Source organism: Lynx canadensis, chromosome C1 (genome assembly GCF_007474595.2).
Source record: "Lynx canadensis isolate LIC74 chromosome C1, mLynCan4.pri.v2, whole genome shotgun sequence".
Lineage (NCBI taxonomy): Eukaryota > Metazoa > Chordata > Mammalia > Carnivora > Felidae > Lynx > Lynx canadensis.
The window spans coordinates 132,335,907-132,361,683 of NC_044310.1; the positions used below are offsets into that span (position 1 = coordinate 132,335,907).

Genomic DNA, 25,777 nt, shown 5'->3' on the forward strand with positions numbered 1-25,777 from the left:
GGATTGATCACATAGATAATTATAGAAAAGTAGGCCAAAATTTTAGCTTCGGTAATGTCCTAATTTCATTGTTTGATGGACAATGTCCTGTGTACTATACAATGGAAGTCTATTTTAAGCAACATTAAAGTACTAGACCAGAACAAGTTGGGCTCAGATTCCCTTTTTTATGCTGAAGATATTTAGACTGACTAATAATTCAAAGCATTTTTTTTAAGTTGGCTGGGCAGAAAATGCCAAAGTAACGAGTGTTAACTAGTCTGGCTTGAACTTTATCTCCTCTTATTTGATGTTATCACTTTTTTCTAATTTTTTTTAATCAAGGGCTACTCTGAAAAGCGTGTGAGATCAGGCATACCCAAGAATGTGAGAGAAATTAAGAACACAACTCTTCCAGTTTAATGTTTCACATATGTCCTTACAGATGGTATTTTAAAACATTTTAACTGTATTTTTTAAAAAGTAGTTTCGATCTAGTAGTTTGACCCCAAAACACACATTAACCCTCAATCATTTAAAGGAAGTTGCTTTAAATACAAATTAAGTTGTTTTGTTTTCTTCTGGTATCATTAATAATATCCCTTTTATACACACATGCACGTGACTTCACAACACACGCATTTTCAAGTGCCTAATATGAGATAAAATGACTGGATTTATACAATTATAGGTATGCATACTTTTAAATATAGGCACTATATTTTATAGGCCATATAACTTGCAAATTATATAATACCTAAATGGAAAGAGTCAGAAACAGTGAAAAAGTCATTGACTACCTGTGAAGGAATAGAATTAGAAAGTGTCTTGCTCAGTGCTTTACAAACTGTGATAAAAGAGAAATCTTAAAATGTTTATAGTCATTTTATTTTAAAGTGTATTATAAAAAAATATAAATAGTAATTTAAACCTTTATTGTGACATATGCCGTTATTTTAAAATAAATGGATTTAAATAAAAAATATGTAGAAATGCATTATACCAGTAGTATGTAAATGTAGCAAAAATAGTAATGTGATATATGAAAGAAATAAATTCAAGAAACATTTATAGTTCATATAGAGACTCTGGAACCCAAATAAATACAAGATCTGCTTATGTTAAAAAGTAATAGCCATTTGGTTCAAGTAAATGATTGAGGAAAATATTTTCTAATAATATAAAACCTAATCACACACCTATTATAATGTTTATTCCAATTCAAGATGTAAGATTCGGATGGTAAATTTAAATTACATGTGTCTCCTTCAATTCCTAATCATACTTGCAGCTGGAATATTGATTATCGATGGCTATTCAAAGTTTGAGGTTTTTTAACAGATATTTTCAACTTTAAAAGTGGCAGCATAACCCAGACTTCATAGGATGAATAAAGAAAATTTTAGGTTTATCTCAGATTCTTTTGGGACAAGAAGATCATTCAAATATTTGAAGGAAAGCATTCAAGAAAGAATAAGAGGACTGGGTTTTTGTTTTTGTTTTTTTTTTTGATATATGCCTAGGAGAATTATTGTAGCAGGTGTGACCTGTACTAGCAGAACGAATATTCCATGAAGTCAAGGACTATATTTGCATTGTGTGTTACTCCTCTTCATTAAGCCCTGTTCCTAGAATATGGTCAGTTTTTAATACATCTCTTATAAACTAATAGGTGGGAAATGGAATCATTAAGAAAATAATTATTTCATGATTAGAACACTCTAAAAGTGGACTGAGTTGCCGTGAAGAGTACTGCTCTCCATACCTGGAGAGAGAGTCTCAGGACTGGATGGAATGGAGGGGATCCAAGCACCTGAACGACACATTCATACAGATTCCCTCTACTCTCTTCACCCAGGAGATTCTAGGATTCTTTTCCTATCAAAACCTGGGACATACTACATCTTACAAAATTTAAGGGCATCATTCAATAACATACTACATCCATGAATTAAACTAGTTTTGCAACTTCAAAGAATAAAGTGTTTCCAAAGCATCATTAACATAATCTCCAGTATATAAGTAGTACTTTAGTAAATCTTCCTATCACTTTACCATTGTTATGCTCCTTTTACAGCTAGTAAAACCAAGGTAGGAAAGAACTACGAATCTTCTGACTTCCCAGCCTTATGCATAATGATTTCCAGGATCTTACAGTTTATCCCTCAGAGCCCACATATTTAAAATGAAGTTTCTGTCCATGCTACCAAGTGTAGAAACTCAGAACTTCCTTCGTGCTAATAGCATAATAAAAAGGGGGAAAATAAGCCATCTATTCAAATGATTAGCTGAATGAAAAGAACTCTAAACAAATCAGTCACTGCTCACCATGCTTGCTGGAAAAATCTCCCAGAGCACAAAGAATGGTTAGATCAGAAGTGACTGTGTATATTCCATTACCTCTTATATATGTGTGTACCCAAAGGCTTAGGCACTGGTACTTGATATGGAGTTCATAAATGAAATATTAGAAATGTTCCCAATTTATACATACTCAAAAGCTATAGTGGAAAAATGAAAAATTCCAAAACTAAAAATATTTCATTTTGGAACTCAAATTCATTTACTTCAATTCCCTATTGACTGATGTAATTTTAGATTATAACAGGAAGAACAAAGCACACCCTGCCTAAAGAAGTAATAAGTAAGAAACATTTGAAATGGAAGCCCTGGAGACAAGAAAGAACTTAGGTTAAGGTTTCTGTGTATGTGCAAAAGTACCCATAAGTAAAATGAACCAGTGCGTTGTAATGTAATTCTGTAATTCCCAGGGCAACATTTTGGGGAACTAAGTTTGCAAGCAATCTGTTTGTGATACATGTTGGTGTGAGTTTCCAGAAAACCCAGACCAGTCTCATGAGATCCTTGTTATGGTGTAGTCATGAAATAATCTAAGTTATTAACTATAAGCCTATATATTTTTTTCTTTAATCAGTGACATTCTGAATATTAACTAGAAACAAAACTAATTCGGATCTATCTATACATAGGTCATATTTTTTTCCCTTACATGGATGCCATTTTATTTATTCCTCTTATTCCTAAATATAGCTGTAAACAATCCCTGCACCAACTATCCCAGTACAAGAACAGATTCAGAGAATAATCTCATTGAAATTGAGGCAGTTACAGTCACATTTGCTCTCCCCAAAGCTGGCATTTCATTCTCTAGAGACAGGTGCATTTATCACACTCACAACCATAGTAAAATGAAATCATCAACTAAAGGGACTCTGACTCCCTCATTTTCCTCCAAGAGAGTGAGCCAATGAACATTTCAAGTATTTAAGAAGAGGCTCTCCAGACTCTATGTGTTTGAAGGAAAGTCAAAAGTCTAGAGAAGTCAATGGTCAGTTTCAAGATAATTCCATAGTACATTCAGACCTAAGGGCATTATGCATCCTTAAAGACTGCATTTATATGGCATATAGCTAATAAACCAAAACCTGGGGGATGGGAGTAAGAGAACAGATTGGCATTAAATAAAACTTTGGGAACGATTTTAAATTTCAATTGCGTCACACTCAGTATTCACCTCTTGCTTAGTTTCAGTCTTTATGCTTCTTTCCTTACGCAAGACAAGCTAAACTATTAAATAACTTGTTGTTTTCATATTGTTCTCAACTCACGATTTTTTATTACATGTTTATGTTTATGTGCACATTATCATAATCATCTCTTCTACATAAGATTGAAATCAATGGACAAGCAATTAGACTTTAACATGGAATTGAATTTAGTCATTTTCTTCCTCAACAACTTGTTGTTTACTTAAGTGTATTCTTAAGCCCGTGGGAAAAACAAATCAGGTTTTACAATCAGTTTTGCCTCTTTCTCTTATTGTTTCCATTTTAGGAATAGGAAACATTTGACCTTCTCATCAAATTCCTTTGGTCTCAAACAACAGTGGTCAAGATATTTTGCCTAGGAAACCTCAATTACTGTCCACAACTCCAACAATTAGAAATGTCAAAAATTTTAAAAACTGTTATTTCCAGGCACTGATTTAGACCTGCTATATACGTAATACATACCTGAACAGTTTTTGAAAGGTAAAATAAAATATACTGCATGGATGTCCTAAAGAAAGACCTGACCGTTTCTTCTGCAGTAAATGATGAACCAGAAACTATGTCATTCACGAACTACAAAGGTAAGTTTTTAGATGTAATAAAACCAAAATTTCGCAGAACATTACCTGCTTATAATAGAAGCAAAAATACGTGATCTTTACATACTATGATTTATTTAATATGCATTTTTATCTTTATACCAACATTTTAGAGTATTCTGGCACAGACTGAGAAATATCAGTATTTGCAAATTAATTTGATATCTACTGCCCAATTTGATATCTACTGACATAATGGCCCAAGTATGTCAGGACAAAGCTGGGTTTTCGCAAGCTAAGAAATTTCCCATGTTCTAACATTCCCTGAATGATACCTACAAATTCTCAGGCCCTTTTAAAGGCCATAAAAAATATGGGAACATTAAGAGTGGTAAGAACACTTCTTGAACATACCCAATTCACTTCTTCTATTATGGATTCTGTAAACATAAAGTCAACCTTAAACACAACTTACTGCACAATGCACAAAACTTTACTACCAAACAAACACCATTGACTTTTGAAAATAAGACATTTGTTGTTTATACTGAAGTCACTGAAGTTTCACAGATAAAGAGAATTTGCTCTCCAGTTCTCAATGATGCTTATCAAAATGGGAGAAGGCAGTGATTATACATTGAAATGTGAAAAGATTAGCCTTTGGGCTCCCAGAGCAGAGATAAACTCATCAGGAATTACTGCTTATTGGTTACTGGGATGCTTCTGCTCAAATGCGAGTGTATCTCCCATAAAATATACCAGAGGTAGTCTAATGAAAGCATACCTGTCACATAAAACTGTTTGAGAACTGATCATGGTCATGGGCTGTATGATATTCAAAGTCTCAAACAAGCATTGTAGGCAAATAAGGCTTTTTATTTTCCAGGGTACAGCACTCTCTATGAACTTTCAGAAACCTGCATCTTCTTTCTACTGAAACCTCAGTTATCTCCCTAAAAATGCTTCCAATAATCGAAAAGATTTCTACTATAAGGATAATCTCCACAAACTGTAGCTTACCTACTTCCATGTGAAAACTGTTTGAAAACAATTTTACCTTATCTAATATGCTTTAAGCTCCCCACATAACTTATCCCATCGTGTTTCTTGACTTACAGTTTTATTTTTCTGATACATACAGATATTGATTACCTGATATTTTTCACATCAATACACCCATTTGGGTGGGTGGACATAGATTAACCTTTAAAATAATGGCTAAGTAAAATATCTTCAAAGGGAGAGAGAAAGCAAATAATTGTATTTCCAGTTCAACTACCAAATTGTGGGCAAACACAGTTTAAAATAGCTTTCTCTAAAACATAAAATATATCTTTAAGAATAATCTATTCACCAAAAAATTGGGTCTGAAAAACAGTCTTCTCAACACTAGGTTATAGATAATTACAATGTTTCAAACCTCCAAGGAGTCTCAAGCTTTTAATTCATATGCTTGGCATATCATGTCTTTATAATGACATTCAGAGACACTAGGTTCAGCAGTTTTTCCCTTTATCATTCATTACACTCCAAACATTTGTGTCCTACAATCTATGTAGGACAACTGGCTTTATAATTATTCTTAGCTCTGAAAAGCCAAATGTGCCTATCCTATAGCAATTCCTGCTTTACTTTTTAAATATTTCATCCCTTGATTTGCTAGCTAAAATTTTACCAAAAGGATGGCCCAAGATAAAGAAACAGTATGGAAAATATGTACTGCAGTCATTGTTGTAAGTTTCTGATTCAAAATAACAATGTCAAAAAATATGAACCTCATTTATTCCTCAACCCTTTTTCCCAAAAGAGAAATCTAAGAATTAAATAAGTTCTGAAACAGAAGTTAAGATTTCCTCATTAACTCATCTTAGGAGTTTATCATCCTACCTAGACTTTTTAAAATGATTTTCATCTAAGAGGTAAGCTTATATTCCTTATCTTTGTCTATTTCATGTCCTGTGCCTCAGTGACTGACAAAACTACTGAGGCAATGATAGGGTTTTTGCATTCAAGAATTAACTTAAAGTAACCTGAAGAGAAACACAGTTAATATGATCCGCAAGTATTTATGTTGCTCTTTGTGCTGTCATTATGGGTAATGTTGTGTGGCTGTTATGGTCGTGTTGTGTTGTGATGTTAATACAGTGTTCTGAATTGGCCACATGCTTTCTAGTATGAGTGGGCAGCATATAAAGATGAATAGTTGAGAGCAGCAAACAGATGGCTAGTTTTACATGAGATAAAATTATAAGTAATTCTCAACAAGAAAGCAAGTAGGTATATTAGTTACGCTCTAAAATCTTCTCATCATGACACAGGCCTCAAAGATATTTTTTTCCTGCAAACTTTATTCTAGGAAGGTTCAAAGATGAAATATACTATACATGTTAGAGAATTGTGAAAATCATTAAAGTAAATCTAATTGTGTAGCAAAAGATAAGAATTTTAGTAAAAAAAAAAAAACATAGTGAAGCATTTCAGAAAAATTAGTTTGAGGTTTCTGATCAAAACCAGTACCTGAAATCTTGATGATAATGTTAACAATAATCATTTTTATAAACTCAAGTCAAGTGAGTGAACTTCTAATGTTATACAGCTTGAAGAAAAGAAGACTTAGTAGTAACTTAAAAATGGCAATGGAAACCTAGAATGGGTAGTAAGCTGAATACAACTTAGTTTAGGAAATGATAAAAGGCTAAGTATTGAGAAAAAAATATATATATATATTATAGACCAAGGAGTTGCAAACAGAGGTATTAGACACAGAATGAAATGGTACTTGGAAAAATACAAGAGGGTTTGCTCATGACAAAATCAATGAAATATCAATATTCAAGTGGTGGAAGAAACAAGAAATGAAGAAATCATAGGGGACCTAAGAAGACCAGTATAAGAAAAATCAGTAGGCAGTTTAAAAGATGAGACAGAAATAAAACTACTGTTATCAATGTAGGTAATCTGATAAATTCTTACTAAAGGTATTGCATTTCCATTTTTATAACAGGTAAACATAAATGAAACTAGATTAATGAAACAGCTTTCAGGTTAAATCTAAAAATATTGTGAGAGTAGGCTTATTGAGGAGGTTAAGCCATTATAAAAAAGTTTGTGGGGCGCCTGGGTGGCTCAGTCGGTTGAGCGGCCAACTTCGGCTCGGGTCATGATCTCACGGTCCGTGAGCTCGAGCCCCGCATTGAGCTCTGTGCTGACAGCTCAGAGCCTGGAGCCTGTTTCAGATTCTGTGTCTCCCTCTCTCTGACCCTCCCCTGTTCATGCTCTGTCTCTCCCTGTCTCAAAAATAAATAAAACGTTTAAAAAAATTAAAAAAAAAAGTTTGTGCCTACAGATTAGGAAAGAACTGGGATGGAATAGCCAAGTCATTACATAAAAGTTAGATGATAGAGTCTTTCCTTAATGTTTCTTGCAGAACAAAAAGGGACCACATTTGTAAAAAGAGATCCATGTTAGGCAAAGGACCAATAATGCTGAGAATTGATGATACTAGACAAAGAGTCACAATCCATTCCTACTTTATCCACAAGGAAAATTTCAGACATTAGAAGGGAAAAGTCTGTTGAGTGTTTATAACTTTTAATACTATCATATATGTATAATTTTCCTAGTGGAAAGTTTTATAATCCAAATTATCAATCCAATTATCAATATAATCCAATTATCAATCAAATTATCCAAATTAAATTGTACAGCATATGCACACACCCATGCGTGAACACACACACACCCATACACACCTGCCATGGAATGTTTAACAAGATTTAAGTCAAGTCAGATGATTTAGGTATAGCTAATGTTAAAATTAGACAAAATTCTACAACGTGGATAAAACTTGAGAACATATAGTAATGAAAAAAGTCAGTCATAAGAAGACAAATACTATATGATTTCACCTATATAAAGTACCTAAAGTAGTCAAATTGAGAGATACAGAAAGTAGGATGGTGATTGTCAAGGGCTGGCAAAAGGAAGAACAGAGGTTGTTTAAAGGGTTTAGAGGTTTACTTTTGCAAGATCAAAAAATTCTAAGAACTATTGTTACAAAAGCATGAATATACTTACTTAAATGTTTAAGATGGTAAATTAAGATGTGGTTTTTACCACAATTTAAAAAGTAAAAGAAAAATAGACAAAATTGTGAAATTAAGTATCTTCGATGTGTATTTTGTTTTCCCACTCACAACCTCTGCTAATCTCTGCAAATAGGCACAATAGATTCCCAATCCCCTAATTTATCCTTTTGCCCTTCATCTTACTGGTTCCATACAGCCCTCCTTTATTCCTCTAGGGAGGCCTGTGTGATAAATCTGTCTCCAGTTTTCTAACGCAAGATCTCTTCACTTTGAATACAATTGTCTTATAGATTGATAACCCATTGATTTTACTAAGGCATTTATACCAAGACATTTTTCCTATACCAATTTTTCTAAGATAAATTTTCAATATGTTGTCCTTTAATTGAATAAGCCTGTCACAAAGGATTCTTGAAGAAGAACCCCTTACCCAATGCAAAAAATACTCATGTCAATAACAACAGGCAGTAGAGAAGTATTTGTGAGTATCTCACAATATTGAGCAAGTGTGTAATGGAGTGGAATTGGGAGAAAGGGAGTAGTCAGTTTATTTGGAAAGAAAGGGTTCAAATTAGACACCCTATTTCTGTAGGGGTTAGCAGTTGAAGAAATGCTAGCCATATATGAGTTTACCTTCTAAATGTTTATGGATGGGTCTGGGGCGGGAGTGGGGGAGATGTTACTGTCCCGGATGGTGACAGTGAAGCTACTCTTAACCCCTAATTCTGAAATTAGGATAAAATAATTCAAATATAACATCAGGAAATCCTTTCAAATCAAGGAGATAATCATCAAGATATTTTAAGAGAAATGCTGTCAATTCCATTACTCCAAACAAGTAACTTTAAAATGGGCTTTGATTTTAGGTATATTTAAAATTCCTGTGTCCACTCCTTAAATTAACATAGAAGCATTAATTTGTTTCTAGCAATACATTTTTACATTTCAAAACAAAAAGGCTTTGATATGGGGCACCTGGGTGGCTCAGTTGGTTAAGCATCCAACTCTTGGTTTCCGCTCAGGTCACTATCTCACTGTTGGTAAGATGGAGCCCCGTGTCCAGCTCTGTGCTGACAGTGCTGAGTCTGCTTGGGATTCTCTGTCTCCTTCTCTCTGCCCCTTCCCAGCTCATGTTTTCTCTCTCTCAAAAAAAGAAACACTAAAAAATTAAAATTAAAAAAAATGGGCTTTGATACAACATAAAATGCATCTGAGGAATTAGTCATGTCCTAGAAATAAAACAGTCTGGCTAAATCTTAAAACTTTTTAATCCATGATGTTTTTCTTTTGTTTTTATAATATGTTGGATGTGAACTCCAATGTATGGTATAGAACCTTTTAGTTTATCAAGATCCCTTTATTTTTGCATTGCAAACATATCTAAACTACGTAGAAAAAAAAATAAGCCTTCAGAACTAATATTGGTACCCACTTATGGATAGATTCTTAACATCAGTTATGGTCTTACAGAGATACCCATTTTTTTTCTTTGCAGCACTACTTAGCTTTTTTTTCTACTTTGTAGAAATATGGAGAAATTATGAAAAAAATGAAAGGCTGGACTCCATTAGACTGGAGCTAGCATTGGTCCAGGACTAGCTGTGCCCTGAAATAAATCTAAAGCATTTAATGGTTAAACCAGCAAGAAAGCATTTTAATTTCCCATTAAGTCACAGTTGAGTACACTCTACAACAAATGAAGTGATGGAAAATTTAGCTATAGGATGATATTTGTATCCACACTCCACAAACAAACATGCTCAAATGCCATTGACAAATTCCAAGTATGTATTAAAGACAGAAAGGGAGAGGAAATGGTCCTGTATGGCAGACTGTATGTAAAAATTCATCAATTTGTAAAAATGGCAGGTAAACAAACTCATTCTGCAATATGCACCTACAACTATTTGTGTATTCAGGAAAAAAAATAAAGAGAAATATATAATTAGTAACAAATATGCAAAGAACTTGGACTGTAAAGCAAATAAAATATCTGATTATTTTTGAGTAAAAAGTATGTATGTGTCATCTAACCCCATTTCCTGTATCTAGCAGACTTAAGAGATACTGAATAATTTAAATTATGCTAGTCAATAGTCTACCACATAGGATAATTAACAATTAATGCCAGGATACAGCATCATATAGTTGAAAAAGCACCCACTTTGTGGACAGACATGGCCTTATATCCTAAGTGTGCTACTTTCTATAAATAGAGATTCTTAGTCTTTCTTTTTAAGTGGGATAATGTCTATCTCAAAGAATTGTTATGATGAAAACATTAAATAGCATCTGTAAACCAACTAAAGAGTATCTGGTGCACAGTAGTTTCTCAATAAATATTAGTAACTTTTCCTTCTCTAATTAGGCTATTCTATGAATAATATGTGAAATTCCTTTCCTTTTAAACACAGCATACTAAAATACACACTGAAATATCTATACAGTCTTGGAATACCTAGGGCAATTATTAGAATTTAAAAACATAATTATGGTTCAGAAGAATGGTATGTAATTACTTTAATAGTTAAAACACATGTGGGATAGTTAATACTCTAGTAATTGAAATGTATAACAAAACAAAACACTGGGAAGAAAAAAGAAATAAATGGAAACAATGTAGGTGATGTACTAAGTTATCACTATTATAAACTAGCTATCTATCCAATAGTGTTTGATAAGAAATGTAAATCATAACACATTGAACATACACCAGATTTCATTCCTTTCTCTGTGCTCAGTTGTTTACAAGATGTGGGAAATCCAAGTTGGTCCTCTAAATGCTAATACCTTGTTAAACTGAAATAGACCTATTAAACTCTTTATTAAGTTGGGCTTATCTTAGAATTTGTCAATTGAAATCTGATAAATCTCTTTCCCAAAGCTTTTAACTATGGAAAATCAAAAATGTAGTTTCTTACAATATACACATCCCTGTCCAAACACTAAAATGTATTCACAACACCTAAGAAACAAAGTTGTCAAAATGTACATTCATTAACCCCTTCCATTGGACAGCTTCCTCCCCCTCCCCGCTAAGAGTAGCGGGGAGACACAGAAGGCTACAGCAGGAGTGACTGACCTAAGAAAAAGAAAGTTCTTCGCTTGATTTTAACTTCATTGTCTCAGACACACTCTAGTAATCACTGATGGTATTACAGAACCTATGCTCACAGTTTATAATATATAAGAATGTGTTGCTTCTAGGAAGAGGTAGGTGAAGGCTACTCTTAATTTTTTTTTTTTTTAACGTTTATTTATTTTTGGGACAGAGAGAGACAGAGCATGAACGGGGGAGGGGCAGAGAGAGGGGAGACACAGAATCGGAAACAGGCTCCAGGCTCCGAGCCATCAGCCCAGAGCCTGACGCGGGGCTCGAACTCACGGACCGCGAGATCATGACCTGGCTGAAGTCGGACGCTTAACCGACTGCGCCACCCAGGCGCCCCACTCTTAATTTTTTACAAAAGAAGATAACAGGACACCTGGGATCAAGCCCCACGATGGACTCTGTGCTGAGCATCAAGACTGCTCGGGATTCTCTCTTTTCTCTCTCTCTGCTGCCCTTCTCCCACATGCGTAATCTCTCTCAGAGTGGGGAAGAGGAAAGAAAAGAAGAAAAGAAAAAGAAAAGAAAAGAAAAAAAGAAAAGAAAAAAAAGGCAAAAAAAAAAAAGAGGATACCAAAGGCCTGAAAAGCCCAATTTAATACTGGCCCAAGATCCCGGAGCTAGTTAGATATAAAACTAAAACTATGACTATTCTTTTTCCCCCTTTATTTCAATGGCTCAGTCACCAAATCAACTGAAATAGGATGAGAGCACCATATTGAAACTCACTCAAGTTAATTTTTACCATAATGTTAACAACTAACAAATATTTATAGGGATTGTTTCAGCTGCTCCCTAGCAGTGAGTTAGTGGGAATAAGAACATCCTTCATTTGATACAGGCTCCCTCTGTGGGCTTCGATTTCTTTATATGAAAATTGGTCTTCTGGGTTTGTTGCACACTTATTGCATGCTAATATAAGTGTGACACTAGCACTGTGCTCCTTTGCCACAAGTAGGTGCAAACTGGGGGCCACTTCTTTCTCTCTTCATTGTGGATATAAAAACTCATGGAATGAATGTGTTTACCATTTTAATATGTTTTAAAATACGCACATAATGTCATTCCAGTAATTATTTGTTTGTTCCTCTGGAAGCAGAGATGGATTTAATTTTTGTGCCATTTGGGGTGATAAATGGAGGTCAAGATATAAGATAAAGACAAAAGACTCACATGGGAATTGAACCTGCAACCTTAGTCATGCCAGAAAAAATATTATAGTCACCTAGAAGCCACCACAAGAAGCCATGTTAAGACATTTATTAACAATTTTAAATGATGGTTTTGAAGTTTGGTATATATTAAATATATAAAATATATTGAACAGTTTACATATATTTACATCTCTCTCTCTCTCTCTCTCTCTCTCTCTCTCTCTATATATATATATTATATATATATATAATGCTAGCATATATGTTTATGCTACTGCTTAATTTTTTACCGGCAATACTGGATAATGAGTAGGAGAAATGAACAAAACAGCATGACAGCTAAAGGTTTAGCCTTCCAAACTTTTGTTTTTATTAAACATGGTTACTCCAGCTTTAGAAAGATTTAGAAAATCTTTCTAAAGTAAATTTATACATATATATACATATATATATATATTTTTTTTAACTGATCAAACTACAGAACCTAATATAACATTTCCTTAATGACCCATGCCCATCATTAGGAGTACCAATTATTGTATGGTGATGCCCTCAGGGATTCTAAAAGTTTGTAGGTCTGTTTACCCTTGTTAAATAGCTAGGTTCCTGCGCTTTTTGAGTTTCTGTGTGGGCTTTTTATAGATTACCTGTCAACTCCCTTGTTGTCACTCTTCACTGCTATCCTTGTGCCAGTACTAACAGCCCACTCCCTTGTCTAATTTGCTGTTTCCTAATAGGCAGTGGGTTTGGCAACCAGATAACTAAGCTTGTTAAAATTGTCAGTAAAATAAGATTTTGTACGTTCTAAGGGAACACTCCTAAGAGAAAAGTGTATCCACTTTGTTTCATGGGCTTTGTGGTTGTTGTGATTTTGATTGTGCATATTTTATTGCTTAAATCTTGCTTCTCAGTTCTGGCAAGAAAGATGGGTTGCCAGATAGCTGAGACCTGAGAGGTGGAATGTGAACTGTTTATTAAATTATGTAGACAGCTGGCCACAGCCACTGTTAATCAGACGAGGTAGGTCATGACTGGAAAAGTTGGGATGCCCAGCTGGAGGAAGGCAATAAAATTATTCAAAATTAAACAGTATTATTAAAATAAATAGTACTCTTTGATATTTGATTTAAAGTGACTAAATTGCCCTAGTTGTCGAACTTGAAAAACATTGCCGTATTCCATGTTATTACTTCACCTGAATGCCTGTTTTGGAATGGAAGGGCTTATATCAGCAGCTTTTTCGCTGCAACCTATCCTGTTTGCAAGTGTGGAAAAAGCATGGTTATTTTTAGTTCATTCCATTCAGGCAGGAAAGTGCCCCAACACTTCACAGCTAAAACAAACAATTATTGGTGATGGTCTCATTATAAATTGCTTTCCATGGGCATAATGAGTTTTCTTTCGTCTTTCCTTTTTTTTTTTTTTTTTAGAGAGAGACTTAGATACATGAGACATACGAACTAAATTGTGTTTGCCTGACATAAGCTGAATTTAAAGCTCTTGCTGAGATTACCACCCTTTTAATACCTTCTCCTATTCCTTTGTGACACAAAGGCTGAATTTTAAAAACTTTTGTACAGCAAAAGCAATTTATACATATAAAAATACTTGGAGTGCCCTAGGGGCTGTTCATGTTGCGGAGAGACAGAAGACGAGTTTGATTTTAAGTTTAAGCTTCAAACATTTATGGCCTAAATGGGGATGTCATTCTGAATTAAGCCTCAAACGCCTTTTTTTTTTTATAGGCAAGCAAGGGTATCATTTCTAAGATGAGCTATAAAAGAGTGAAGCAAGGCCCCAGTTCCTTGCACTCATCAGAGAATTTTTTTTTTTTTTCCCTAAAGAGAACAAATTTCAACTGACGATCTCCTTCCAATTCAGGCACTTGTTCTCCTCTTCCATGAATCCCCGAACAGTTTCAATCAGAGGAGATATTTTATTTTGCCCTCCTGCTGCTACCAGATATGTCGGGCTGCTGATGTAAAATCATTGCCACATGACAGTGACTGCTCAGGGCTGCAGTTCTCCAGCTCCTCAGTCAAGGACACCAACTAAAAGTTACAGAAGTCCTTTCCAAAGATCCTCTACCTTTTGTCTCTCCCCTCAGGCTCTGTGTCCTCACACAAACATATCCCTTCAAAAAGTCTTTGACACATTTTCTCCTTTCTTTACCTACTTGGCTGTTTATGAAGCCTCAGCCACAGTAAATAGCCTAAGGCTTGACTCATCCCACCTCTGCCCTATTATATTTCTGGCAGTGATTCTCTGAAGCCAAGTAGATAAAGGATTAAACTGAAAGGCTCCAAGAAGTAGGTCTTCAGTATCTCCTGATGTCCTTGGCTCATTTTTGCTCTCCTCTCTTATGATTCCTAATTGCTACAAATTTTCTTAGAGCTTCCTGTTTCCCCAGGCCTCTAACTCCAGCATTGCACACTCAGGGTTTTCTCTTTAGGAAAGATCTAAATGTCCTAAAACACTACCTGCTATCAAAAATTTGGTTTTAGTTCTCATTCCTTCATTCATGTCAGGTAGGAAAGCTGCTGACCAGGAAATACAAATAAAAGGAAATTATTAATAATTGCATGTTAAGAGAGAAAATATATTTTTGAATCACCACTCCAAGGTGATGCAGATGTCTGTAGCAGATACTATCTAGCAATATAATATTTTAATTGAGATTTTGATTAAGGAGGAAATTTTAAGGTTACTGTCAGGCCATTGCTGAGTGGTGTGTGTGTAATGTCCCCATGTGTGTTTTGTGTGGGGAAAATGGTATTTGATATGAGGCAATTTAGGTAGACCTAAACACAGTTCTCAGTTCATACCACGTAAATGTCTATAGGCTTTATTTGGTTTGATAAGAAAAATCAAGTCCATAAAGAATACTGACTACATAGTTTATATTGTCCTTTTAGTAATTTTTTCTTTTTTGTTTTTAATTTTTTTAATGTTTATTAAACATTAAAGTTTAATGTTTAAACTTTAGACAGAGTGTGAGCTGGGGAGGGGCAGGGAGGGGGGGAGGCACAGAATCTGTAGCAGGCTCCAGGCTCTGAGTTGTCAGCAGAGAGAGAGCCCGACGAGAGGCTTGAACTCACAAACTGTGAGATTATAACCTGAGCTGAAGTTGGATGCTCAATTGACTGAGCCACCCAGGTGTCCCTTTTTTTTCCTAGGGACAAGAGTCCCTAGAATACAAGAGTCCCTGAATACAAGAGTATTCAGAAAACAAAAGCCATCTGTTGCTTAGCTAGCTCTACATCAGGACCAGGCAAAAATGTCTGAAATAACATAGTCCAGAATCTTCTAGTGATTCAACTTTTGAGGGCTTATGTAGATTTGTGAAAAATTCTCACTTTCAAATTGCATGACCTTGAATGCTCCCTATACCACAACTCAGTACAACTTCCCCCTGAAGAATATCTCTGATGCCTTTACTACTCCGCTCACCCCATATCCAACAGTGTTCCCACCAATACTCATGTAACTCTCTGTTCTCCCAACCACTCATTCATTTCTTCAGACTTTCTTCCATCTGATTTATAAGCTTCCTGAAGACAGGGAATCTATTTACCTGAAAGCTTTAAGCTTTGCTTTCATATGTATATTTCATATATATATACATATGTATGGCATAGTGAGATTATATATGGTATAGTGTGTGTGTAATATTGTGCTTATTGTGCTTTAGAACTTCCATGGCATAAGTTGTGGATAGATGACTCATTACAAATAAAGAGATTTTATACTTTTAATGCTGCTTTATGAAACTTCTTTATTCCTCCCAAACTTATTTTACAAGTAGGAAGAATCCTTGGTGATTTGAAGTATATTATAGTGTTCAAGAAAAGCCTATTTAAATCAACAACTCTTTGATGAACCAAGTCATTCATAGCATATAATAGAAAATTCCTTTAAAATCCTAAGGCAGTCTCTTTTATTCCTGTAATTGGAATGTTGCTAGTATGTAGAAATGTTAGAAAGTCAATTCAGGACAATTTTCTGGAGTTAAGCTTTACCAAAATATATGAAACAAGAAACAAATGTATAAGCAGAACTCTAGAGCACAGATAACATAACATGACCAGATTAACAATATTCCTGGAAATAAATATTATTAGAGATTTCAGAGGGTGAAGGAAATTTTACATTCTAGGGAATCCATGAAACCCTTAAGTCTGTTAGAATAGAAAAAACATAGATTTCACCTGGATGGGTGAAAGATGAACAATCCTCAGGGTATTCCTGCCAGGGGAACATTTCATTTCAGTGTTTAGATAAATGAGAGAGAGAGAGAGAGGGAGAGAGAGAGAGAGAGAGAGAGAGAGAGGGAGATTTTTTTACATAGATATATTTATAGATAGATATAATTTGCCTAATAAAAATGTGTTTATTCCTTCCTTTATTTATTTGTTTATTTATGTGAGAGAGAAAGAATGTAAGCATGGGACAGGGGCAGAGGGAGAGAGAGAATCCCAAGCAGACTCCACGTTCAGCACAGAGCCCAATCCCATGACCCTGGTACCATGACCTAAGCCAAAATCAAGAATCGGACTCTCAACCAACTAAGCCACCTATGCACCCATATTCTTTCCAATTTATGAAAAAAAAGAAAAAAAAACACTGTGCTAAAGAGATATTCTGAATATTTTTTCTTAAGAAACATGTCTAGGGCGCCTGGGTGGCGCAGTCGGTTAAGCGTCCGACTTCAGCCAGGTCACGATCTTGCGGTCCGGGAGTTCGAGCCCCGCATCAGGCTCTGGGCTGATGGCTCAGAGCCTGGAGCCTGTTTCCGATTCTGTGTCTCCCTCTCTCTCTGACCCTCCCCCGTTCATGCTCTGTCTCTCTCTCTCTCAAAAATAAATAAATGTAAAAAAAAAAAAAATTTAACACAAAAGAATAGGGGCACCTGGATGGCTGTGTCAGTTAAGTGTCCAACTTTGGCTCAGGTCATGATCTCACAGTTCTTGAGTTCAAGCCCCCTGTCAGTCTCTGTGCTGATGGCTCAGAGCCTGGAACCTGCTTCTGATTCTGTGTCTCCCTCTCTCTCTCTGCCCCTCCCCCACTCATGCTGTCTCTGTCTCATAAATAAACATTAAAAAATAATAAAAAAAAAGAAAATGTACACCTGTAGTAACTGGATCGTGATTTAAATATTTTCTTACTGAGAGTCACAATGTGTAAGAGCTAGTTTAATTATGTTACAGTGTAATACACTTTCAAGATGCTGGTTTCTAGACTTGTTTACGTGAAATTCTATAATGAGATAGGAAAATAACTAAGACTGTTTCACATATTAGACAGTTGTAAACAATGAGACAACACCCTATCAGTTTTTTAATTTAAGTGTTAACAGCCTTTGGCAGAAAAGAGCTATTATACTAAGCATAAAAATATGACAGACTTTTGAAATGTAGAATATATTTTGTTACCCATAAACTATCATCCTTTATGTAATGTTTTGACAAACTGGGGAAAAAATTAGGAAAATCCTGCAGATAATATGACTCACACCTTTCATCACTTTCTCTAAGCATCTGGTACTTAAGGGCCATATGGGTAAACAGAAGTCACAGGTTTCCATTGCCATCACAGCACTGGAAAATTATCAAATTCATGAAAATATGTTATTTAAGTGCCTTACATATATTAGAAACTTCAGCTCATGTTGGAAGAACATCCCATGTTACGTGGTGAGCTCTAGAGGTACATGGAGAAAACACTAGCCACTGAAAGTTAATCAAAATTTACTTTATCCATTTAGAAGATGATACAATTGGGGAACCTGGGTGGCTCAGTCTGTTGAGCATCTGATTCAGCTCAGGTCATGACCTCACTGTCCATGGGTTTAAGCCCCGCGTCAGGCTCTGTGCTGACAGCTCAGAGCCTGGAGCCTTTTTCAGATTCTGGGTCTCCCTCTCTCTCTCCTCTCTCTGCCCCTCCCCCATTCATACTCTGTCTCAAAAATAAACATAAAAAAAGATGATACAATTGGAGTAATAGTAAAGTATAATTCATACATTGCTTGAATCCAACTGTAGATGATCTGTATTTACTGAGATAATGGTAAAAAAAAAGTACTACATATAGTACATCATTTACAGGTTATTCTATTTTTTGTTTTTCATGTGAACACTGGTATTGCAGTACTTCTAAGTGAGTAACTATTAACAGGTATTTGCAGAATGAGATGTTTCATACATAAAAATGACTGCATTTTCCTGACTTACCAAACCATAGGGAGTGGAAATTTATATAGTGAGCTATGACAAAAGTTTGCTTTATCTTATCTAGGTTTAAATTCTATTGTCAACTGCTCTAACACTTCTCCAGGCTATTTGACTTTCACTGAGTTTTGTGTAAGAAAAATAATGGCAAAAGTTGATTTTATTCAATTATATCTTAAAGTTACTACAAACCATTATTGTCAATAATGAAAAAACAATGTTTGGAGTTGAGTGAGACTCAAACAAGATCCTGAATTGACTTTCTAATTTTTTTTTTTTAATGCTATATTTATTTTTGAAGGAGAGACAGAGCTTGAGCTGGGGAGGGGCAGAGAGAGAGGGAGACTCAGAAACTGAAACAGGCTCTGAGCTGAGCTGTCAGCACTGAGCCTGACACAGGGCTTGAACTCACGAAGTGTGAGATCATGACCTGAGCCGAAGTAGGAGGCTTAACCGACTAAGCCACCCAGGCACCACCTGAAATGACTTTCTGAAAAAAATTACTTAATAAAAATGTGAGAACTTATAATCTTCATAAATAATGGGAAGAGACTGCTCTTTTAAATGAGTATGATTTTTGTTGTTGTTGTTCTGAAAGCTCCAAATACAACTGATTTGATCAAAAGTGAAAAGATGAGGTAAATTTGAACCAATGGATGAATGTATGCAAGCATGCATTCATAATGACTTTCTTTCTCTCCCAGGTAACATATACAATTATTAATAATAATGTCACAATACATTCCTAAAGCACATTCAACATAACCACAGATGAATTACTGATCTAAAGTAATTGTGATTAACTTATTACATTCTAGATTTGAAAGGTTTGCTAACAAACTTCATCACATAAGAAGGATTAAGTCTCTTTGTAGAAATTTAACTTCCTTTCACTGAAGAAACTGTAGTGCAAACCACATAACCTAGATACAGTGCAGATATAAGATGGGCTGAGATAATTCTAGATGAGATTCTCATAATATGGCAAAAGGAATGTGTTATATGCTATTAAGGATAAAACATTTGGAACATTACTTAATTCATGTCTTCAGTGAATTCTAGGTAAAGGGAAAAGTTTTATGAAGAAAGGTTAATCTCTATTACCAAGTTTAGTAGTTATCTGTGCATATATGTATCTACCTATCCAAATAATTGTTTGCCATTACTCTGGAAACTTTAGTTACCCTAAAGTGATTCAGACACAGCTTTTTCTCCCATTGTGTCAATTATATCAATATGAGGCAAAATGCACACAACAATATTTCTTAGGTCTTTTGTCTATTTTCTTGTTTCCAATATCATTCTCCCAGTTCCATTTCTTTTTATTACCTTCGTAATCTACCAACCACGCTCTGCTTCTGTCTCAAATTCATTCTCTTCTTGAGTCTCTGTTGAGACCACGGCTGACTGATACAATCAAACCACAACTAAGACGTTCTGCTCCCAATCGCTTTTCTGGCTCAGTGGACTTCGCAGTTAAATGCAACTTGCCCTTATAGCAGTGTCCAACCTGCCCTTCTGGACACCATCACCTCCTAATGCCCAACTCATACTCTAAACAACTGATAGAATGGCTTGCTTAACAATTCATTTAAATATATTTTAATTTTAATTGTATTTGTACTATGTGTGCCCTGCCCAGAGTGCAAAATATGAAATTCAATTTATTTTCTCAAGTTTCTTTCTGAACCCTTTATTATGGCAGGAGCTTTTTCTCCTTTAAAGTCCAAAGCCTGTGTTTCTAATTCTGCTAAGGTATTTATCTTAGTATTTTAATACAGTAGAGGTGCATTATATAGCATTTAAATTATGAGTATCAATTAAACACATCAGGCCTAACAGCAAGAATAGTTTTGTGTTTGTTTTAGGTAGTGTCTTATTTTACTTTGCCTTGTTTTGTTACTAAAATACTTTATAAACAAGCCAATGACCTTATCTGGGACCCAACCAAACAAATAACATTCTATTCAAAAGACAATGGACTACATTTGGAGTATGCAACACACATAACCCAAGTACACAGCAATCCAGGAGCAATTTATGAAATTCTAAAAGATGATCTTTACATGATTAGCACATTAATGACTGCCCTTAAGACCCAACTCATGGCTAAGAGTCTGCATATTTATGCTTATGTATATTTTTGTTTCATTACTTTAATGGGCATTATAATCAGGAAGGTGAACTATTCATCTCAATGCAATAGTGTCCTTAGTAGTACCTTACACATACTTGGCACTTAACACATGTTTTTGAGACTTTGAATAAAATGTAATAAGGCTGTCTAAACAGCCATAAAATCTGAAATGGAAAAAATTGTGGAAATCAAATAAATTATTATTTCTAAATGTGAAAATACTACAAGCAGACTATTTTAGGACTTGATTGCATAGCTTACAGGTCCTTGAAAAGCTTATGTAGTTTACTGAGCTCTTCATTTCTTGCCTTAGTTCACATTCTAAATTGAAAACTCTACCAGAACAGTAATGATATAATGTATTTTTGTATCTGCTGAATTGTTGCAGTGTGTCCTGCATTAATCCTGTAAAGGATTAAAAAAATGTGCAAAGGATAACAGACAATCAAGAAAAGGCAAATGACAACAGAAAAAAGAAGAATTGGCTATTTACGTTATTGTGCTTTTAAAAACTAAGCATGGCAGTAGTGTATGGTACATTCACGGTGAATCCAATTTAAATATGGTTGTCTGAATGAATGGAAGATGAAATGAGATTATGTGCCTTACAGGGGTAAACAGAAGCAAGAGAAAACACGACACAATTTCTTTCAAGAGGCTGCAGTACCATGCAACCCAGAAGGTGAAGAGCAGTATCAGACCTAGAAGCAGAAACTCAACTAAAAGATAGCTGATCAGACAACATCTGATGTGATAGCCACCCTGGTAATAGCCCTTCTGGCTGTGGCACTCTCCACTACAAAGGGAAACGAAGTCCATAAAAATTGACTTGCTTTTATTTTGCTCAATTTTCCCCCCCTTTCTCTTCAGCTTTCCTGTCAAGCGCTCTAATTTTGGAAGGTTGCTGTTTCAGATCAACTCCGCAGAGGGCTGTGTTTTGTCACTTTGCAATCAGCAACTCAAGAAGTCATACCACTTTCGTTCATAGCTACTGTGTTACTTTCAAATTGGTCTTGGATACTGAAAAACAGCATTGGAGATATCGCTCATGAAAAGAAAAAAAATCCTATTTCTCCCTTTGGTTTTCTTTTTTATTTCCCTCTTCGGCGTTTTGATTATCTACTTCATTTCAGATCTATACCTTGTTTTGCCTCAGAAAAGGATTTCCCTATTGGTTATGTTGATAATGCAGATTTCAGGAGGTCCGGATCCAAAAACTCCCTTCTGAGTAATAAAATCTAACCCTGGCCATTGCAGGAAGTTTTAAACTTGAACATTAAATAGCATTTCAGTTGAATGCTCACTTAAACCTTTCATTTAGGATAACTCTGGCTGGGGCTTGCAACTATTAACAATCAGAGCACTTGGTCAAATAGAAGGTTCTTTTGTTTTGTTTTTTAACATTTAATGTGAATCTCCTAATTTTAGGCTATGTACAAACTGACCCAGAGATAAATGTTACAAATTATAAGCTACATAAATGTAAATTACATTATGGCTCCATGTCAGGTCTGTGTCACATTTAAGAAACATTAGACTACCAATTTAATTTTGTTAGTTTCTCAAAAACAAAACAAAAGAACAAAAAATATCTTAGGGAAGTTTGATTCATAAAACAAAATAAATCCTTCTGTAATCTGACTTCCTGATCTTGTAACTCATTTACCTCGAGATGTCCCCAAATTCTGTTTCTTCTACCTAAACTTCCTTAAGTCTCTAGCCTGGACCACTTCCGTGATGGTATTTTCTAGCTTTCCCTCTTCCCAACCACCTTGTAATCTATTCGTTCTTGCTTCTCCAGAGCAGTTTTCACATTCCAGTGCAAATCAGTCTTCTCTAAAATTTCTAATTTCCTACATTACCTAGGACTCTGATTTAACATCATAGAAAAACAAGAGCCAAGTAGGGAGTGGTAAAGGAGGCAGAAAAGATTTCAATAGTCAATAATTAGCTCCTTCCCAGCCCCAACCTCCTTCCCATTTAAGTGCTTTGGTTAGAGCAGTCTTATGTCTGCCTTGGAATCACTTGGAGAGCTTTTTAATAAGATTCAATGCTGGAGCCCCAAACCAATATAAAGTATATCTGGGGTGGATCCCTGACAATTTAGCCCTTTCTGGGTAAACTTAATCACAGCCAAAGTTGAGAAACACTGTTCTGGATATTTTTGTGTTCCATGAAGGCAGGCACCATATTTTTTTTTTTCCTAAAGGATTTGATCATAGAAGAGTGATGGTGATAGTGTTGGGAAGAGGAGGGTAGGTGAGTGGTGACAGTCATGGGTGGGTATATAATGTGTAAACTATGGGTTTACACATGGGTAAACTAGCAGAACCTGTAACCTGAATCCCCTGCACACTTTGGCCATTATTAGACTCTAGGGCGACCTCAAGTCTCCAACTAGTGCACTCTGAGAAGGAAAAGCATCAGTTAACTCTTTCACCTACCACCTAATTTCAGGCTCTCTACAAAAACTAAGAAAGGTTTGTCATTCACTGGATTTTTTTTTTCCTTAGGTATTAAGATTGCAACTAGATGTTCTTCCAGCAACATAGGTCTATGTGCACTCCCGCTTGGGCCTACACAACACCAGGGCTTAGAAGATTAGGAAATTACAGCAAGTCTGTTGTCTGATACTGTTACAGGGAAAAAGTTAAGTTGGCAAGACCTCCCTACAGAACCTTGGGTTAGCTGCTGGAAGCTCCTGATTAAGGTCAAGGTGTCCATTTATCCACACAAGTCAGAGACTTTTTTGTTGATAATTCACTAACAAGAGACAGAAACACACTGGCATCCATACAGACACATTCAATCTATCTTCCTGCTATGAGCAAACTATGAGCTCTATACTTTGGTCTTAGTGTGTGTGTGTGTGTGTGTGTGTGTGTGTGTGTGTGTTTTAAATGTTTATTTTGAGAGAGAGAGAGAGGGAGAGCACAAACAGAAGAGGGGCAGAGAGAGAGGGAGAGAATCCCAACCAGTTTTCATGCTGTCAGTGCAGAGCCCAGCGTGGGGCTCGGTCCCATGAACTGTGAGACCATGACATGACAAAAATTAACAGTCGGACACTTGACCAACTGAGTCACTCAGGCACCTTTTTTGAAATTCCAATTAACATGTATTAGTTTCAGGTGTACAATTTAGTGATTCATCACATACATACAACACCCAGTGCTCATCACAAGTGCCCTCCTTAACCATATCACCTATTTAACCCATCTGAGCCACACACCTCCCCTCTAGTAACCATCAATTTGTTCTCTATAATTAACAGACTCTTTCTTGGTTTGCCTCTTTTTTTACCACCATGATCATTTGTCCTGTTTCTTAAATTCCACATATGAGCTAAATCATATGGTATTTTTAGCTCTCTGATTACACTTGGCATAATACTCTTTAGTTCCACCCACATCATTGCAAATGGCAAAATTTCATCTTTTTATGAAAAATATCTATTGATCTATTGATTTTTATGACTAATATTCCACATTGTGTGTGTGTGTGTGTACACACATCACATCTTCTCCATTCATCAGTCAATGGCTATTTGGTCTCTTCCCATAATTCAGTTATTGTGGATAATGCTGCTATAAACATCAGGGTTAACGTCTCCCTTCAAAATAGTATTTTTGAATCCTTTGGGTAAATAGTAGTGCAATTGTTGGAGGGTAGAGTAGTTCTATTTTTTAACTTTTTCAAGAAGCTCCATACTATTTTTCAGAGTAGCTGCACCAGTTTGCATTCCCACCAACAGTGCAAGAGGGCTCCCCTTTCTCTGCATCTTGCCAAAATCTGTTGCTTTGTGAGTTAATTTTAGCCATTGTGACGGGTGGGACATGGTATCTCATTGTGGTTTTGATTTGTATTTCCCTGATGATGAGTGATGTTGAGCATCTTTTCATGTGTCTGGTGGCCTCTGTATGTCTTCTTTGGAAAAATGTCTATTCATGTCTTCTAAACATTTTTAATTGGACTATTCATTTTTTGAATGTTAAGTTTGGTAAGTTCTTTAATGATTTTGGAATACTAACCCTTTATCAGAAACATCATTTGCAAGTATCTTCTCCCATTTGATGGTTGTGTTTTTAGTTTTGTGTATTGTTTCCTACACTGTGCATAAGGTTTTTATTTTGATGAAGTCCCAATAGTTCATTTTTGCTTTTGCGTCCATTGCCTCAGAAGATATATCTAGTAAGAAGCTGTCATGACTGATGTAAAAGTGGTTACTGCCTCTGTTCTCTACGATTTTGATGGCTTCCCGTCTCATATTTAAGACCTTAATTCATGTTGAATTTATGTTTGTGTATGGTGTAAGAAAGTGGTCCAGTTTTCCCGACATCATTTGTTGAAGAGCTTTATTTCCACTGGATATTCTTCCCTACTTTATCAAAGATTAATTGACCATACAGTTAGTTGTGGGTTCATTTCTGGGTTTTCTATTCTGTTCTATTGATCTGTATGTCAAATTTGTGCCAGGACCATACTGTCTTGATCACTACAGCTTTGTAATATAACTTGAATTTCAGAACTGTGGTACCTCAAGCTTACTCTTCTTTTTCAAGGTTACTTCGGCTATTTGGGGGTCTTTTGTGGTTCCACACAAACTTCAAGATTGTTCTAGTTCTGTGAAAAATTTGTTGGTATTTTGATAGGGATTACATTAAATGTGTAGATTGCTTTAAGTACTATGAACATTTTAACAATGTTTGTTTTTCTAATCCATGAGCATGAAACGTCTTTCCATTCCGTTGTGTCCTCTAATTTCTTTCATCACTGTTTGAAACTTTCAGAGTACAGGTCTTTAACCACTTTGGTTAGGATTATTCCTAGGTATCTTATGGTTTTTGGTGCAATTGTAAGTGGGATTGATTCCTTGATTTCTCTTTCTGTTGCTTCATTACTAGTGTACAGAAATGCAGATTTCTATATGTTTGTTTTGTAACCTGCAACTTTACTAAATTCATATATTAGTTCT

The 25,777-nt window shown here is 35.4% G+C and overlaps 1 protein-coding gene across 1 annotated transcript in view; it reads right to left on the reverse strand.

Moving 5' to 3' along the window:
• Nucleotides 1-25,777, reverse strand: part of LOC116738220 (low-density lipoprotein receptor-related protein 1B-like) — an 867,486-nt gene that overhangs the window by 645,409 nt on the left and 196,300 nt on the right. The window lies entirely within an intron of this gene.